The following is a 19304-nucleotide window of genomic DNA, read 5'->3' as shown; positions in this document are numbered from 1 at the left end:
TCGTATTATGTTGTTATGCCTCTGCCTTCTGAATATCGTATCTTTGTGACAGAAAACGTCTTGTTAATGTTTTTGAAGATACGGAAATAGTCTCCCGGAAAAACGTATGGTTAGCTTACTCTATAATTATTTCAAACTTATATAGAACTAATAGAACAATACAACATTAGACACAACTGTCAAGTTAAAATGGCAGACATGTAACAGAAAGAAAGCTAATAAAATCAACTAAACGATGACTTCCTATTGTAATGCCACCTGTACCAATTGAGAGTTCATTTCTACTTATTTTATCAGTACACGACGGCTGGACTAAGCTAAATATTAGCGGAATTCTAACATCACTCTGAATCAGAGAATAATTGAAAGTCACACTAAAGCCTTTGTGATACCAATGGATTATGAGCATTACTTTTTCTTTCCCGCGCTTTGTTTCAACATCAAAATATTACACACTGTCTGCCTGCACTGTTTGTTCTCCGTATAGGCCTATATAGACTTATCATATTATTTTTATGATCACTTCTCATTACATAAAATCAATTGATGGCCAATGTAATTTGATTAAATATTTTTTCTGTCAGAAGCGGCAGTAATTTATATGCATTCTATAAAAGGAATTGAATGACAAAAGAGTACAGACAGAGACAGATACAGAGAGCACATTCTGAGAACTGTTGACTCTTTTACTTTACCTTGCTAATGTTGACCGCAGTATTGAGTGGTTGCGACAATGTAGTTCAAATATGCGTTGCATTGGAGAATGTCATCCTACATGAATTTAAAAACAGGCCACATAATTTCAGAGGGTAATGACTACTGAAGGCGTTGCAATATCTTTAAACTAAGAATACCTTTACATATCAACCTAAGCACAATCTGAACGTAGCACTAATACTGCAGACTTTTGGCAAGACAAGTCAATTGACGTTGTCATACATCATTGTTATATGTGTTGTTGAAAATACAAGACATACAATAATTTACAATGACGTTTGTCATATTACCTTTCAAATACATTATAATATACAAGTTATGTTTTGGCGAGGTGGCCGTCGAATTCGGCCGAAATTCAAATAAAATAGTCGTTTTTGAGGCAGATTAAATATCAGGTATGATTTTTAAGAATGATAGGGAACCATCGATGGTTACATACAAGATGAACTTGATCACTTTTACATTAAAATTGAACGAGGAAGATGAAAGGGCATGATATTCATAGCGATTACGTTTCCATACTTGGTTCTTCTTAGGCATATACACACATCTATTGGTCACGTTGGCACAAAGAGGATGTTTAGAAAACAAATGACCGTGGGTTACGTATTGTTTCGGGCCTTGATGTTGAACTAAAGTTGAGGACTCTTCCGTTGATTTGAGTATTTCAGAATAGCTCGGGTAACTGGTTCTGAACTTGCTGGCTACACCATTGCAAGGATTTTGAAGTACTGACTGCGGCGTTGTTGTCAGTAGCAGATCTATTGCTCACATTGCGCCAATTGGAAAATGATTCCAATTTAACCATCAAGTCAAGACCACAACAACACAAGGGATGTCGGAGATAAACGCCGAACTTTATTACGATTGATGTAAAGCTAACGCAACAACAAACATGGCGATTCAGACAGGGAGAGAGAAGACCATGCGCAGAACAACAAGTCCAAAGAAATACCCATCGTGAAAGGGCGACACAACAATGAACAACACGTAGTGGCGTGACAACTTATTTTTCTTGAAATAAGAAGTCTGCGAGTCAGCAAAAAAAGAAATAAAGAAACTACTAACAACATCGGTTAAGTGTCTTAAAACGCAAGAGGGGAACGTAAAGACTTTTGCCTCCAACGTTCTAAAAGTTTAAAATAAAGTCACTTAAGTGTTTGGGAAGTTGAGCTCGCGAGTTATCGTCTACTGTCCTTTGCATCACTGGAAGAATCAACAATGGAACTGTCGACTGGATGTGGCTATGGAACACTGTCGTCACAGGCTGGTTCTGGTGAGGAAAGAGGAGGGTCCCCGATAGGCCGACTCTGAGTACAGGAAGTCCCATGCAGATCTGGAGGTCTACCCTGCAAAGAGAGAACTTGTTGGATTCAGGGAGGCTCAGGAGGACTCTACGGTGGACGCGGTGGACACGAGAAATCTTCACGTCTAAGATGAGGTGGAGGACCTGTAGCCTGTGGTATTTATAGCACTTACGTTCTTTAACACGGTATGATGTCCGACAAAGCTGGACATCACAGAACTTTCAGGTATTACACCATTGGCCGTCAACACTGGTAATTAAGTAACAGTCACGGGCTGATGACTTTTGCGGTCTGCACGTAGGCAAACAAGATCACAAACTCGTAGAGGGGAGGATTAACAGTTTTACCTCTTGAAGATTTGGACTGTTCACTAGCACAGTGGTTTGCCAGGAGCTGAGCATGCTGTGCGATAATAAGATTGTGATCGTTTATCAGTAGCTGGGCGCTGGTGAACTGGTCTCTTTGCAACCACATTTCATGGGCGAATGGCCCTTGACTGGATGCGCGAAATAACATCAGCAACAGCTATTGCCAGTTATAGTGGCGTGATAGTCGCGCACAATGGATCTTGACTGAGTAGTTCATTTTCAACTTCTTGAATGGCTCAGTCAACAACTAAGTTTTTACAATGATTCATGATGCATCCTATCTCAACCGAAAGTTTGTGTTGCTTAAGTAGATCATTGTTGCGGAGAGCAGTGAATCCTGAGGCAGGGTCAGTAGGGATGAGGGCAGGAGGACTGTCTAGTGATCGCATCTCAATACACAGTTGTACAAGGGCATCACAGAGTGTACTATGACATTTATCCTCCACAAGGCACGCCATGGTTAAAGAGGTAACACATTCACGAAGAAGGAGGAGAAGTTGGCATTCTCTTTTGATAGTGTCGGCAGCAAAGAAGGTGCCAACAACCCCGGGTAGGTCCATGGTAGACTTCTCAGCAAGTGATCGTGGAACCTTGCTCAGAAAAGCGCACTGGTGACATGAATGGACTTATCTAAGTCAAGGTCATGGAAGTAGCGATGTGTGATCTTTTCATTTGATGACAAGATGGGTGGATTAATCTGGTGTGTATAGCTGTCAGGAAACCATCCAGTACCTAGCGCGTGATTACAATGCATTCACTGAAGGTGCAAATGGGTCAGACCGTTTAACGACATCTTTCATAATGGTCACAGCATTTAAACAGCACTTGATAACCTTGATGTCAGTCATCTTTTCAGATGGGCGAGTTCCCTGGGTCAATTGAGTTTGCGTTCTGCGTAGATCAGAGCACTCAGACTGTAAGTCATGCCATGCACCCCTATTCGTGAAAGGAAGCCAGGCATTACCTGAGACAACATCCTGGATTGACAGGGGTCAGTCGGTGCTGTTTTCAATGCGTTAAACAAAGGAATAAACCTGATAGGAGGGAGGGGGCATGGCTGTGCGTTGCGACTGGCAAAGTCAGAAGGAATATTCTCCGTGCCTGAGTGATGGCAAACCGACACTTGGTAACACCTCACAGCTGATAAGAATTGTTACTCGTGGACTGGCAGAAAACTCTCCATGGCACAACTTCTCATAGGCTTGAATGCAGGGCTTGCTGTCTGTAAGTACGCAAGGCTTGTGGTGAACTGGATAATATATGGGTTGAAGTGATTCACAGAGACAGCAATACAAAGGGCTTCGACTTCACATTGAAGCCATGTTGCCTGCTGCCCTCACAATTTGAAGCTGAAGAAACCTGCAAGGTGAAGCTTGTTGTTACTGGTAAAATACAGAGTACAACCAGTACCATGGCTTTTGATTGCTACGTCAGTAAAAATTCACAGTTGGTCAGAAGGTCTGGAAGTGTTATTGCCTGATTGGTTGACAACGCTGATTGCGCTGCGTAGAAGGCGTTATAGAGGGTATCTTTCACAATGTTTTAGGTCGACTAAAGGCCCGCAGTTGTGTTTTCAAGTGGAGCAAGGAGTGAGGCACATCGTGGTATAACCCTTGCTAACACTTTATAGGCACCAATAAATGAGTGAAGACCGAGGACTGACTTCGAAGGTTGGCAAAATGATAGAAATGCGTTGCTATGCTGGCTCGCTGAGAGAGTGCCTTTGTGCCAGACCCAACAGAGTTTTGTCACTGTAGTGGGAAATGTGGTGGTCTTGGTAGCTGAAAGCCTTAGGTTGTTCATTCAGATGTAAGGCTTGTAATACATGCTTCCAGTTGACTAAAAGCTCTTCAACAGAATTAGCGCCATGGTAGAGGTCATCTGCTATCTTGGCTACGATGCCATCAGTGAGAATGTCACCTGAAACGTGGCACATTAGCGCTTCCAGAGCTGTTTAGGAGCCTGGCAACCCCATGGCAACTGTGTATACACGTGAACACAGCAAAATGGGATGGCTACACCACAATACATAAGAGATTCGCGGGAAAGGGGGATCGAGTCGAATGCCTTGGTGAGCTCGGTGGCAATGATGTACTCCCATTGGGCTATACTGTCCACACTTGGTAGCAATGATGGTTGTGGCTTACTATAGTGCCCTACATCGGCAAAGGGAGGACAAGTCTCGAACCACCACTGTGTTTCTTGACTAAGAACGACGGGCTGATATATTCAACATTGACCTGGATATCCTCACGGTGAGCAAAAAACTCATTTCCTCTAGTTCATTGAATTTTTGTTGCAACCCAACAACCTTTTTGCGAGAGTATTGAAGAAGACGGCCCTTGCGTTATGGCGGCTGGACTGGACCCACGTTGACGACCGCCTGAAATGGACCGGATGCGCCATTATAACCTTTGACACAAGGGTTGAAAATGTTATCAAAGTCCTGGTGTATCTTGCGAAATTCAGCTAGCTGGTGGTGAGAAAGTGATTGTCTGGGTCTAACCTGGTGGAGGCCAAGTGAGTAACATCTTTGCGTGTGGTAATTGGTTGAGTAGGTGGACTGGTCATACTACAGTAATCTGTGGCTGGGATGAACACCGGGCGGATAGTGCAAAAGTGATCACTGTGCTTAAGTGTCTGAGGAGGACTGGACAAATTCGGTATGCAAATTTTCCCTGACAGACTTTGGTATACGTCTGTCAATGGCCATACGTCCTGTGCAGTTCGAGTCTGAGGGCTTCTATGAGGCTCAAGGGCATAGGTGTCATAAGATCGGTGAAAATCGCCAGTAATGTCCATTTCAATGAAGTGCCGTGGCCAGATAGTAGTAGTTGAGCGGGGCTCGTAAGACACAGGCACAACAAATGGCGTTGTGTGTTTTCTGAGGGTTTGGGCCATATGTCCAAGTCGATCTGTCGCCAAGAGTAACTTGTCCCTTTGCAGGACTAATGCTGATGTCGTTAGCTTCCATAAACGATGTGCCTGCTAAAATGTTCACATCAATGTTTTCGACAGCAAGACCTTCAAACGTAAATTTGACACCATCACAGGTTAGAAGAAACTTTGTCTCTGCGGTGACATTTTGGGGCGATGAGCCGTCAGCTTGGTGGAAGACTGGGAACTTCATTTAGGTGGTACACCCATTCGTCTGGCAGCAGCTAGGCGTGTCATATTACCTGTAGCATCACTATCAAGGGAAGAAGACAGCTCGTCATCATCGACAATTTCTCCCAATTATGAGTAATGCAATAGTCCTAATTACGAAACAGGTTGTCTTTAACAAATGCTGTCAAGCGTTGGAAATGGTCCTCTGTCCTCTCATCAGATTCGTGATGAATGTCACAAAAGTCCAGAAGGTGTGCTCCAGTTGACTGAAATCCATAGTGGAGATGTATGGTTTGCCAGATATTGTCCACTGATGTTGACTTTCTAACTATCGTGTTACGGGAAATTATTGGACATGAGTTCAAGAGCGTTGTTGTGCTGTACGATGTTTGGCAGTGGGGGGTGTCTTCGCCATTGTCAGTAAATCCTCTAAGAGGGGAAGACTTGATTTTTGCTTTCCATATGGTGCCCTCACTCAAGAACAGTTCAAAATTAGGGTATAGTACCGTATAGTGACAAAGTGTAGCTGAGATTTTGGCGCTAGCTCTCAAAGGAAGTAATGGTTTCTGACTTACTCAGGCACCATTGCTTTCGTACGTAGTGAAGGTTTGCCATGTTGAGTGAGGCTCGGAAGTATCCGAATGTCCGTTGTACCCAGTAATATTATGTTTCCTGATTGGTTGTCCACCTCGGCGTGAAGTCTGAATGGCTGCTGGTACGGGGAAGGTTGGTAGAAGGTCGGCAAATATCCTTCTTTCATATAATTGCGTGTAGGTCCGTCCATCGCTGCCACCACGCCAATAGGTAAACGATCCCAGTTTACCCATCAGGTCAAGACCAAACAAACATAGAATTTCGGAGATAAACGCCGAACTTTAGTACGACTGATGTAAAGTTACCACAACAACAAACGTGGCAATGCAGGCAGGGATAGAAAAGAGCATGCACAGAACAACAAGTCCAACAAATTACCCATCGCGAGAGGGCAACATAACAATGCAACAAAACATAGTGGCGTTGCTGGCAATGGCCGACATGGCTACCATACTAACACTTGTCGATAGTGTGCTCGTCTCGGGTTTAATTTCTTATGAATTCTACTCAATATTTTACTCACATGCCCTTGTTGATCCTTGTTGGTGACTGCATATCTATTGAAGCTAGTGGGGTTTTATGTCGACTCAAATGAGCTGCTGTATTTAGGCTGACAGAGCATCCAACAAGCATTGTACAGCCACTTTCCGAGCACCGTGGTTGCTCATGTTGTCGACGATACAAGCGACTCTTGCAATTGACGTGATTATTGTGTTAAGCTATTGCAAAACCATATGCCTTTACTGAGGGTGGTCGAGACATACTTGATGCCGAAATAGAATGGAGCATCGTTGTTTTTCTGCCTTTTGATCTCCATTAGGCATAGGTATTTTAAACATGAACCGGGCAAGTCGATGGTTTAGACGGAGTTGCGTTGGCCTTCTGGGAAACTTTGCGAGGGTTGCCGGGTTTTCCACATCTTGTTTTGTCAGATGCTTATTGTAGACGAGACACTTAATATTTCGTCTGCCGCTGTTGTCACGTCTCAAAAACTTCACTTGCCTGTGCTCATTGCTTCCTGTGAGGCCAAATAACTTAATCTCATTAAGCCAGATTGTGTTCAAGATCGCTTTAGGGGTGCTGCAACCAAGCTGGCCAACTGTCATCATTCACACCTCATGATCTTCGGGATGGCAGACAATTTTTGGGGTAAATTACCCTTCCCTCGGCTTTTAGCTGTTTACTATTGCCAGCCAATGCGTTACGACTTTTTTGAATTGCTCGTCACCATGTAGTTGGCAACGAAGGTAACAGTCTACGGATTTCTGGTAACCGGACACCAAATAAAGCTCATACTCTTCATCACTATGTTTAAGTACGCTGGTGTAAAACCTGGCAAGCATTGGGTCAAGCTCGACAGGCGAAATATTTTCGTGACTATGACTTTCAGCCGTTATTGTCGGATGCCAGTCCACGGAAACAGCATCTTCGCGATGCGTTTTCATGACGGTGTTTTGTTTTTTGTTTGTTTGTTGTTGTTTTTTTTAGTGACACGAGCGTTGACATCTTCGATCGAGACCGCAGCAAATCTTTCAGATGTTGACGGCTTTACCGTAGATATAACCACTGGGAACAGATGAAAGGACCCTGGGGTTGGGAGGAGGTTTTATTGTGAACGGTTTACCGTATTTGATTTTATTAATTTTGACTGTGATATTTCAAATAAAGGGTTCAACTGCACACCGTCTGACTGCTTTATATATTAACGACAAGTCCTTATCTCCTCTACAACTTGTGTATACACCACTGTAATTGCTCCAAAAACATTGCCAACTTACTGATACGCTGTCCGTATCAGCGGATTAGTGATTGAGTCAACATCACAGCCGTCCCACACACATTCAAATAAGGAAAGGGTTGAAGATCTCAGAAACAGTGTCGCAAAAAACCCCAAATCTGAGCAGATATAGAAGTCAATCGAAATTTAACGACTATCAAAAGCATCGCTATACCGATGAACTACTACATGCCGAAGTATGCCGTCTAAAACGGTCATCTTGTAGCAGAAAACCAACGTTCATTTTTGAGTCGGTCATGGTCCGATGTCGTCCGTAAGAGCGGAAGTCGGAAGTAGAACCTTTTGACCTCAAACCTGTTTATTTCAAGTCCAGAAGTAAACATATTTCCTATGATGCGTTTGATGTTATATAATAATCGCAATCATACCAATCCATAGTCAAATAATACAAGGTCGGAAATCATAAATGTAAAAGTAAAATGTAAAAGTTCGTACATCATGCTCAAAATGAGCACGTTTTACATGAGCACGCTACACCACACGACAGATTTTTGTCAATCCTAAAAAATCAAAACAAAGATTCAATTTGTATCCTTTTTGTCACAAAAAATTGATAACGATGAGTTTGAGAACATAAACAAATCTTCTGAAAATTGTGCATAGAAAGAGCTGAGGGGCCGTTGAAGTATCACGTTTCTTGCCTCTCGCATCTGGCACATGCATCTACACAAACTCCTTGGTCGATCGGGGTGGTAGCTTCTTCAGCCACAGAAAAGGAGAAATTGTTTCTCCTTGTAGCGAGGCTTGGACAGCATCAACCGAACCAACACCGCTGCTGGCAGCTCAATATAGATTGATGTCATCATGTATGCCAGTATTATAAACTATCCGTATTATTTGTTGCCACCATCGATGCATCGTCACCGTACATCAAGCGTCTATCATAAACGTAGCACACCGTCTTCGACTGTGACCGATTCGTTTGCCCGGCCTCCCCCTAATACATTAGCGACTATCCGTACTTCTCACCTACCGGTATTCAAAAAGAATAGGCTCCACCATGTGAACATCGTATCAACAAAACATCTTGAATGGCAAGGAACACGACTTAAACTTTCTCGCATTACCCCGGGTATTACCAAGCTTACGAATTTGCTTACATTTTCTTGCCTGTTCTCGTTTTAAAATGTTAGTGTCTTTTCCCCTTCAGCGTCCATGTCAAGCGTAAGTTGTAGTATTTTCCTCAAGGACGGACAGCCCTTGCTTCAGTTTCCGAGAATTAGATGGATAAAATCATCAACTTTTTATTCAGTTTTTTGTTTGTAGTTAAGGTACTGCAAGCATGCCTTTTCAATAAAAACGATTTCATGGTATTTGATACATCGTCTATGTATTCCGTCTATTTTTGTACAAAAAGCATTTAAACTTCTAGACGAGTTGCTTTTGCAGTAAAATACTTAAAATAGTCGGTATTGTAAATTCGGTTTATTATTTTTCTTCATATCTCTGTATCATGTAGTACGTTTTTTGTTTGCGATGAGCTGAGGCCCAAGCATTTGAATAAAAAGGCCTGTTAATTCACAATGAGAAGGTCTGTATTCTGTCTGTAAAAACTTTAACGGCTGCATTCAGGTTGTTGCGCGGCACAACAGAGGGTCCACGCTGACTTTTATATATTTTCGCTGTATTGTTATGCTCTTTCCACCATGATCATTCTTCAACCACGCAACTCAACGATGGCAGCACATAATATGAATGAGCTAAAACCATTAGCTTTTTTAAAATCATAGGGTTGGAAAATGCAGTCAGGAACTTAATCTATGTTATCAAAAATTTTGTAACGTTGCTGTTCTCCTTCAGGCTGTCCAGATTCATTTAATTTTTTTCTGAACTGTCTCTCCACATGGCTGTTGTTATTGACTTGTTGATTTTTCTACATTTTCTCTCCTGATCGGTCGGACGGTAGCCTTGTTGATTTCATCACAGACAAGGGGCTTCAACTTCTCTCCACGAGAATATATTTTTCCCAATATTTTCTATCCACAACCGATCGCGCAAGGTCATGGCTGTAAAGTGTTGAATTTTCACGACATGTTTCTCAACGACCGTGGCTTTCAGGAATTCGAGTTTTCTGTCCACGGCCGGTTGAGGTCCGTGGCCGTTGAGAGTTGAATTTTTCCCGAAATTTTCTCAACAATCGGCTTTCAAGCTTTTAGGCTGACTTTTTCTGGCAATTTTTCTCAACGACCGGTCATGAGGTCGTGGCTGTAAAGTGTTGAATATAGTCCGACATTTTCAATGATCAGTCATGAGGTAATGACTTTCAGGCTTTGACTTTTTCAAGGTATTTTTCTCCGCAACCGATCGTGAGGTTGTGGCTTTCAGGTTTCGATTTTTTCAGTAATTTCTCTCAATGGCCGGTCACTAGGCAGCTGCTTTACTGTTTATTTATGAATAATAAGTCGTTTACCTTCCTGTTTATTTACGAATTCATGAATATTTTAAGCATCCACTAGTTTTACGGACGACATCGTAACACTATGTCTGAGATCTTCAACCCTTTCCCTTTTTTAATGCGTGTGGGACGGCTGTGGTGTTGACTCAATTCACTTAATCCGCTGACACGGACAGCGTATTAGTAAGTTGGCAATATTTTCGGAGGAATTACAGTGTGTATACACAAGTTGGAGAGGAGATAAGAACTTGTTGGCAATATATAAAGCAGTCAGACGGTGTGAAATTGAAGTCTTTATTTGAAATATCACAGCCAAAATGAATAAAATCAAATAGGGGTAAACCGTTGCACAAAAAAAACCCCTCCCACCCCAGGGTCCTTTCATCTGTTCCCTGTGATTTAACAGGTACCGCTACCATCGTAGTCCATGCTGAGATATTTGCTTCACTTCGATAATAAAATTGCGGCTTCAAGTGTTCAATATTAAGGAGCAGACAACGATATTTACCAATAGAAAATAATACAGGATAAAATTACTTTTGCAAAATATATTGTGAAATCATTTCTTAACCATGGTTTTATATGTAAACATTATTTGATGCCAGATGACCTGATTTGCATTGCATTTAGGAAAACACGGTAATCATTTTGCTGACAGTGAACAATTATAAAAACATTTAAGAGCAGTGGTAATTAGCTCAATCAGAAAAGTTTCACAGTTTTTTAAAACATGCAAAAAATAAAGGGACTGTTTTAATTCTGTCTGTGAAAAACCAATCTTTATTTGGCTGTCAACAGATTCGTAATCTGTCGTACATATGCAATAATAAATATTACTTCACAATAACGAAAGACATTTAAGAATATGTCAGTTGAAATAAAATCACTTTCGTGTGACCATTGTCCTGTAAAATTGTTTGATTTTTACATTTGCTGAATGCTGCGAGTCACAAATGTCTTCTTTCAGTTTCGTCCTCAGTCAAGAATGGTCAGTATGAAGATTTATCCTACAGTTACCTTATTCCCACCTGTTTGTTGAGCAAGGACCACGAGGAAAAATCATATTTTATTAATATCGTTCCAGGAGTACAAGAAACGGTAAGATTCCATTGTACAAAAAACACCGAGACCGAGCTTCATATAGCTTCCTTTCGAATAAGCGAACAGCAAACATTTACAATAAGTAGATTAATTACTTCGCGCATTCGTCTTCCTCCCGCTCTTTGTTGCCATGTAATTGCCTTTCTGTGAATAAGTATGAAAAGTATGAAGCGATTTGTTACCATAAAATCAAGTAACCTGGATTTCCACGTTTAGACTAGGGAAATGAAAAATAACAATTCCTACGAAATCTTTATTCCCATTTAAGTGAGCGCAAACAGATTGATTTATCGCGATCGAAATCGTATTCTAACAATAGTTACAAAAATGTGAAGTGAAGAATTTCGACATGGAAGACATAAATAACTAAAACTAAAGACTTTAAAGAAAACTAAAGCTTCATGCATTTCCAATAACAAAAGTGCTCGACAGACCCTGTGTCAATGATCTGTCAACATTTGGTCGTCCATCAATAAGCCAAGTAACACCACGGTTCCAGTCGCAATTCTTGCGGAAGTCGTTATTGACTGCACCAGGTGATAAACCTGAAAACTAATCGCAAGACGTTAGCATACGTAAGATAAGCTCATGAATAAGTACAATATATCGGTCAGCTTTAGACGCAGATGACACAAAATTTCAGGCCATTCAACAAATGATGATAAATTTCCTTCATTCCATTTTTGTTTGATCGGAATCGTACGGCATAGATGCGTTAGCAAAGACAAAGTGCAAACGTGTTATCAAAAGTCGGAAACAAAACAGTTTCGGTCCAGTAACAAGAGTTTGAAGGTATCTAAGTGGGAAATATGTATCACTGCAAACGTCAATTTCCGAAGAAGTAAACGTTGACGTCCAAGATCGGGATTTACAAGTTGATAACAGGGAAGACTGGTTCAACGGTGCAGAATTTGCGACTGGATATAAATTACAGTGGATGGGCCGCTGTTTTAGGGGTTGTTCGCATTTTTCGCGCAAGCATTTTTGGTGGGGATCATGAGATTTTACACATGCCGTAAGGGGAGAGCCGTCATTTTCCGCGCAACTAGCAACTACAAGAAGACAAGATGTTACGGATACAGTGCTTTTTGCAAAACTGTCAAATCTTAATACATTGAACTCTATCGGGCAAACTATTAAAGATTTCTCCAACAAGACAAGCTACAAGTGTACATCTACACTTATATATATTTGATAATTTATATAGATGTACTTTGCTTGAAGTGGAAGATAAAACACACATCTGTTTACAAGAAATTTGAATTTTAGATTCCGTCAAAAACGTTCATTTACTATACATAGTTGGATATGAGATTTCTGTGGACATTTTCCCAAATAACACTATCAATACATATGCATTTATAGACGTTCGATAACTGATATAAATGTACTTATACATTATAAATGTACTTGGTAAGAATATGGTACATACGGGTGCAAGAAATTTGAATTTGGAATTTATCCCAAAATGGTTATACAATAAACATGTAACCCTATGAATAAACTTAAAAATAATAATAATAATAATAATAATAATAATAATAATAATAATAATAATAAATAAAGTATCGCTTTAAACTGCTTAGTGTCACTTTTCCGACAAGCATTTAATTACTCCTTGGCCTAATGATGTCCCTCTCTCCGTACAGTATTATGTATAATTCTGCGCTGCACGTACAACAATTAGAAGTCACCCCTTTTGACAAAATTAAAATAAACAACACCTCTTTTTCAGAATTCCCAGAGCTTCAATGAACTAGTGTTATTACATTTCTATATAATACTTATAGCCCTAAACTTGTTAATATAAGTATTATATAGAAATAATAACGCGAATAATAATAGGTTCAATTTCCGTGAAAATTTCACCATAAGGGTATTTTGGGTCGAAAAGACCAAATATGATATCCATTTCACTGCCCCATGTTTCCATGGTAACCATTTTAGGGGTTGAAAATTTCAGTTTTTCTAATATCCAATGAAAAGTTACTTTGATTGATATGAAAATTATCTAGCGGGGGAGTTCGGGTCAGAGAACACAAAAACCAGACTTATTTGATGTTTTGAGTTGCCATGGTAACTATTCTTGGATTGAAAATGTTACCTTTTCCCTAATTCCTATTACAGAACTATTGATTGATGTAAAAATTGATAATAAGGGTTTTTCTGGTTAGCACACCAAAGAAATTACACTCATTTTAATATGAGATGTTTCTATGGCAACCATTCAGGAGTAAAAATTACCAGTTTATCAAAGATTCCATCTAAAATCCTGGAATCAACATAATGTGTTATATCAAAGGGATTATCGGTTAGAAAGACCGAATATCCTGTGTAAAAATCCAGTAATCAACAGAAATATTATACCAAAGGGTTATTTCGGTTTAGAAAGACAAAATATGACATCCATTTTTACTGCCCTGTGTTTCCTTAGTAACCTATTTGCGTTTTAAAATTTCAATTTCATTTTTTTTTGCCCTTCTTAGTGTATTTATAACAGCGTAAACTCCATGTTCAGTTTTGTTTTATGTAACTAAAGTAGCCATTTCGGTAACCACAGTTGTTTTATTTAAAACCATAGACCCTCGAGAGGGTCTATGTTAAACAGAATTCACTATTTTTTATTTATTTTATGGATTTCTAAGTAACAACTTTAACATTTGTTCTATAATAATAATAATAATAATAATAATAATAATAATAATAATAATAATAATAATAATTGTAATTTATTTGCCTTCATTCGAGAAAGAATAATAAAGATAATGTATATTGGGGCCATTTTGGTCAAAATTATGTTTTCCGTTAATTTTAGTATTTAGAATTAATTTAACATAGACCAGAAATACTTTTTCAAGCAATTTTAATTGTGTTTCATGCAGTCATCCCAAATAAGAGTTATATAGTATATTATAACTTATTATGCATTTATCGAATTAAGTTTATGCCTTCAAATTAATTTTATGTGCTGAAATTAATTCTACTAGTATGCGAACCCAATCCTTCTTATCACCCAATGTACCATGATTATATTTATCACAAGCAGTAACAGTAGCGCACATTTTTTTATTTAAAACATAATTCACTGGTACTTATTTAGTTTATGGATATATAATTAACGACGTATAATAATGTTCATTTTAAAATAATTTATTTTGATTTCTTTGCCTAATTCCAGGAAGAATAATGAAGACAAATTATTTCTGATTGTTTAACTAAAGTAAAATTATGGCCATGTAGTGGTGCATTATTTTTTGTGTGACCTGGCGTGACCCCATAAACTCTATGATTCTGATGATTAGCTAGATTTCCCCTTTCCATGGTAGCAATGGCTAAATTTGAACATGGTCCCTGTATACCTTTAAACATTTTTTTAAAACCCAGCAGGCCAAGACAAGGGGAAATATTACAATTTAAATGTTTCATGTTTAATATTGCCCAGAGCTCGAAATTAACTTTTTCCCCTGGTAGTCCACTTGGGCAACCATATTCTGAAGTTGGTAGCCTGGTGACACTGGCTGGTAGCCCATGCATATTTTAGATCAGGGGTATCTTTTTTCGTTAACCAGACAAGAAAGAGCTATTTTACAAGGTTCTGCCAATGAAGTGAATTTTCTAGTCTTTTGATGTGTATACTTGCACACCTTTAATGCCCAAGGAAACAGGTGTAATGGACGACAGTGGGATTCAAACGTTTTGTGACCTATAAACAACCCGTTTCACTCTCTCAGTTGTATGCAAATTTTAAAAGTCGCCATAACAACATTACAACAATATGGCCTTTTCAGCACTGAGACACACTGTACCGGGGCTACAATTAGACCTCAGCCCTTCTGTTGGGAGGAAGCATAATTTCCGTGTCATTATGATTGATACATTATTATCAAAATGCAACGAGAATGCGTTTTTATTGGCCATCGTTTCCTGTGCCTGTCATTCAAGTACGTCAGTTCAGACATGGAAACTTTGTTGCAAAGTTCCACCGCACGGCCGGTCGTCTCCAGAACAAAGTCATACTATGGCAAATTTCTATGCCCAGCTGGGTTTGACTGCATTTATCTAGCTCGTCCCAAAGTGACGGACGCATCTTTCAACCTTTAAGCTTGGTGAAAAACGCATTTATTGATTCGCCAAAGGCCTGTGGACTCGCTTATTTTTGCAAAATGCTACATAGGAAAAAGTTGTTGAATACTCACTGTTTCAGTGAATCCGCCATGATGAGAGTTCTCAAATCAAAAAAATGTTGCCGAGCTCGAATACAAATGTCTTGTCATTAAATTACGCCATTGTTATACAAGAGTTAGCATTCCAAAGTCTGTCACCCTGATTTTTTCAAAGTTTGGAGAAGGCCGACATTTCCATCTGAATGATTGAACGATGTGAAACGCAAAATTCCATCGCATATTATCTGGCAATATGTATAGTAGAAATACTGTATACCGTCACTCCAGGTACGTATCAGCTTATACTCCACAAAATGGCCACAGACGGCGTGAACTTCCTGAAAGGATTTCCTAAACGTCCTACTTGTTACCTTAGGGACTCACTTGTGATGTCCTGAAAAGTATTCTCTGCAGTAATTCCAGTTTCTGTCAAAATGCAAAGCTCAACGACATTTTTATAACACAAGGCGTAGTGTACAGACGACACATTCACGCGCAGGTAAACTCAATTGCGCATGTTCATATTGGCAGACTACACAGGCAAACGAGTGCGCATGTGTGAAGGTATATTTGCAGCAAATACACTGGCATAGACTCTCCACAGTCGCTGTGCCTTCTTTTGTGCGCGCCCGCGACTGCCACGATAGGCCTGCATTCGAATACCTCTTTTCAGAATTCCCACGGCTTCAATTAACTGTTATTATATTTCTATATAATACTTATAGCCCCTAAACTTGTAATAATAATAATAATAATAATAATAATAATAATAATAATAATAATAATAACTGGTTATTAAACGAAGCAATGGCATCACAACTGCAAAATATGTCTAGCAACTTTTGTGGAGTTTGAGGCAGGGGTTCTTTATTTATAGTGGAAATTGCTTTAACTCCTTAAATATTCAAATTACAGCAAATTTCTTTTGTTCTCGATGGTAGATGTCTCCCTTGCTTGCAGACTTATTTCTGTTCTCATATGAGGCAGAATTTATCCAGAACTTAATTAAACAGAAAAAAGTCTCTGTAGCTCGAACTTTCAATCTAACATATAGATACATAGACGATGTTATTTCTATGAATAACTCTGAATTCAGTAAATATCTCGCTATGATTTTCCTCCAGAATTGGAGATTAAAGAAACTACAGAAACGGCCTCTTCTGCTTCATATCTGGACATTTTACTTGAATTTGACTCTAATGGTCACCTTTCTACTGGGCTATATGACAAGAGAGATGATTTCAACTTTAGTATCATCAATTTCCACACCTCATAAGTAATATTCAACTCTCACCAGCTTATGGGGTATACATTTCCCAGCTTATTCGATTTGCTAGAGCATGCAGTTCATATGGTGATTTTGTAGAGAGACATGGCCATCTCTCTTACAAACTATTAAATCAAGGTTACACCAGAGCAAGACTTGTCTCTACATTCAAACGCTTTTTTGGCAGGTATCGCAAGCTGGTAGATAAATACGACAAATGATCACTGATGGCATCGGTGACATTGGGCCTTAGTTAGTGACCACTACCTATCTGACTTATAGATTGATATATGGCGGGTGCCACATGTGGGGCAGGATGCGCTTACTATTTTCGAATCACCTGATTCAGAGAGGACCATATGTCTTTTTTCATGAATGTGACTTTGTTTGTGTACCGTCTATTTACTGTCTGTTCTGTGCTGTTTTGTGTCTATGTTTACAACTACTGTCTTTCGAATTCCGACCTACTGTCATTGGATTATGGATGGTATGATTGTGATTATTTAGATGGGCATATTTAGATTTCTACCCTAAAGTTATCCCTATATACCAAAAATCAGGACATCCAGCTCTATTGGCTTGCTCAGAATTAGATATGCGCATAATTAATGAGGTACAATATGTGGTGTCATAAGTTGTCCCATCATACCAAATATTAAGGATGTAGCACTTGTGGTTACTGAGTTGTGGAAAAATATGTATATTTGAGGTCAAAGGTCATTGAGGTCACGTGACATTTTGTCAAAATAATTGTATTGCTAAGTTATTTCTATATACCAAAAATCAGACCTCGAGCTCTATTGGCTCGCTCAAAATTATATATGCGCATAATTAATGAGGTACAATATGTGGTGTCATAAGGTGTCTTATCATACCAAATATGAAGGATGTAGCACTTGTGGTTACTGAGTTGTGGACAAATATATATATATGAGGTCAAAGGTCATTGAGGTCACGTGACATTTGTCAAAATAATTGTATTGCTAAGTTATTTCTATATACAAAAATCAGACCTCCAGCTCAATTGGCTCGCTCAAAATTATATATTCGCATACTTAATGAGGTACAATATATGGTGTCATAAGGTGTCTTATCATACCAAATATGAAGGGTGTAGCACTTGTGGTTACTGAGTTGTGGACAAATATGTATATTTGAGGTCAAAGGTCATTGAGGTCACGTGACGTTTTGTTCAAACAAATTATATTGTCAACTTATCCCTATATACCAAAAATCAGACCTCTAGCTCCATTGGCTCGCTCAAAATTATATATTCGCATACTTAATGAGGTACAATATATGGTGTCATAAGGTGTCCTATCATACCAAATATGAAGGGTGTAGCACTTGTGGTTACTGAGTTTTGGACAAATATGTATATTTGAGGTCAAAGGTCATTGAGGTCACGTGACGTTTTGTCAAACAAATTATATTGTTAACTTATCCCTATATACCAAAAATCAGACCTCTAGCTCCATTGGCTCGCTCAAAATTATATATTCGCATACTTAATGAGGTACAATATATGGTGTCATAAGGTGTCCTATCATACCAAATATGAAGGTGTAGCACTTGTGGTTACTGAGTTGTGGACAAATATGTATATTTGAGGTCAAAGGTCATTGAGGTCACGTGACGTTTTGTCAAACAAATTATATTGTTAACTTATCCCTATATACCAAAAATCAGACCTCTAGCTCCATTGGCTGGCTCAAAATTAGATATGCGCATAATTAATGAGGTTCAATATATGGTGTCATAAGTGTTTCTATCATACCAAATATGAAGGATGTAGCACTTGTGGTTACTGAGTTGTGGACAAATATATATATTTGAGGTCAAAGGTCATTGAGGTCACGTGACATTTTGTCAAAATAATTGTATTGGTAAGTTATTTCTATATACCAAAAATCAGACCTCCAGCTCTATTTGCTCGCTCAAAATTATATATGCGCATACTTAATGAGGTACAATATATGGTGTCATAAGGTGTCCTATCATACCAAATATGAAGGGTGTAGCACTTGTGGTTACTGAGTTGTGGACAAATATGTATATTGAGGTCAAAGGTCATTGAGGTCACGTGACGTTTTGTCAAACAAATTATATTGTTAACTTATCCCCATATACCAAAAATCAGACCTCTAGCTCCATTGGCTCGCTCAAAATTAGATATGCGCATAATTAATGGGGTACAATATGTGGCGTCATAAGGTGTTCCATCATACCAAATATGAAAGGTTTAGCACTTGTGGTTACTGAGTTATGGATAATAATGTATATTTGAGGTCGAAGGTCACCAAGGTCACATGATATTTTGTCAAAATGTCTGAGATATCTGCGTGAACCTATGGACTCACTGATGGACTCATGGACGGATATGACCCAATCTATAAGCCTCCTGGACCTTATCCTTGGGGACAAAAAACTGTGTCACTGCATCCTTTAGGTAATATGAATACGATGAGAAACTAACTTTTATTAGT

The sequence above is a fragment of the Ptychodera flava genome, unplaced genomic scaffold (assembly GCF_041260155.1).
Source record: "Ptychodera flava strain L36383 unplaced genomic scaffold, AS_Pfla_20210202 Scaffold_60__1_contigs__length_796720_pilon, whole genome shotgun sequence".
Taxonomy (NCBI): domain Eukaryota; kingdom Metazoa; phylum Hemichordata; class Enteropneusta; family Ptychoderidae; genus Ptychodera; species Ptychodera flava.
Note: the sequence above shows the minus strand (reverse complement) of the source record.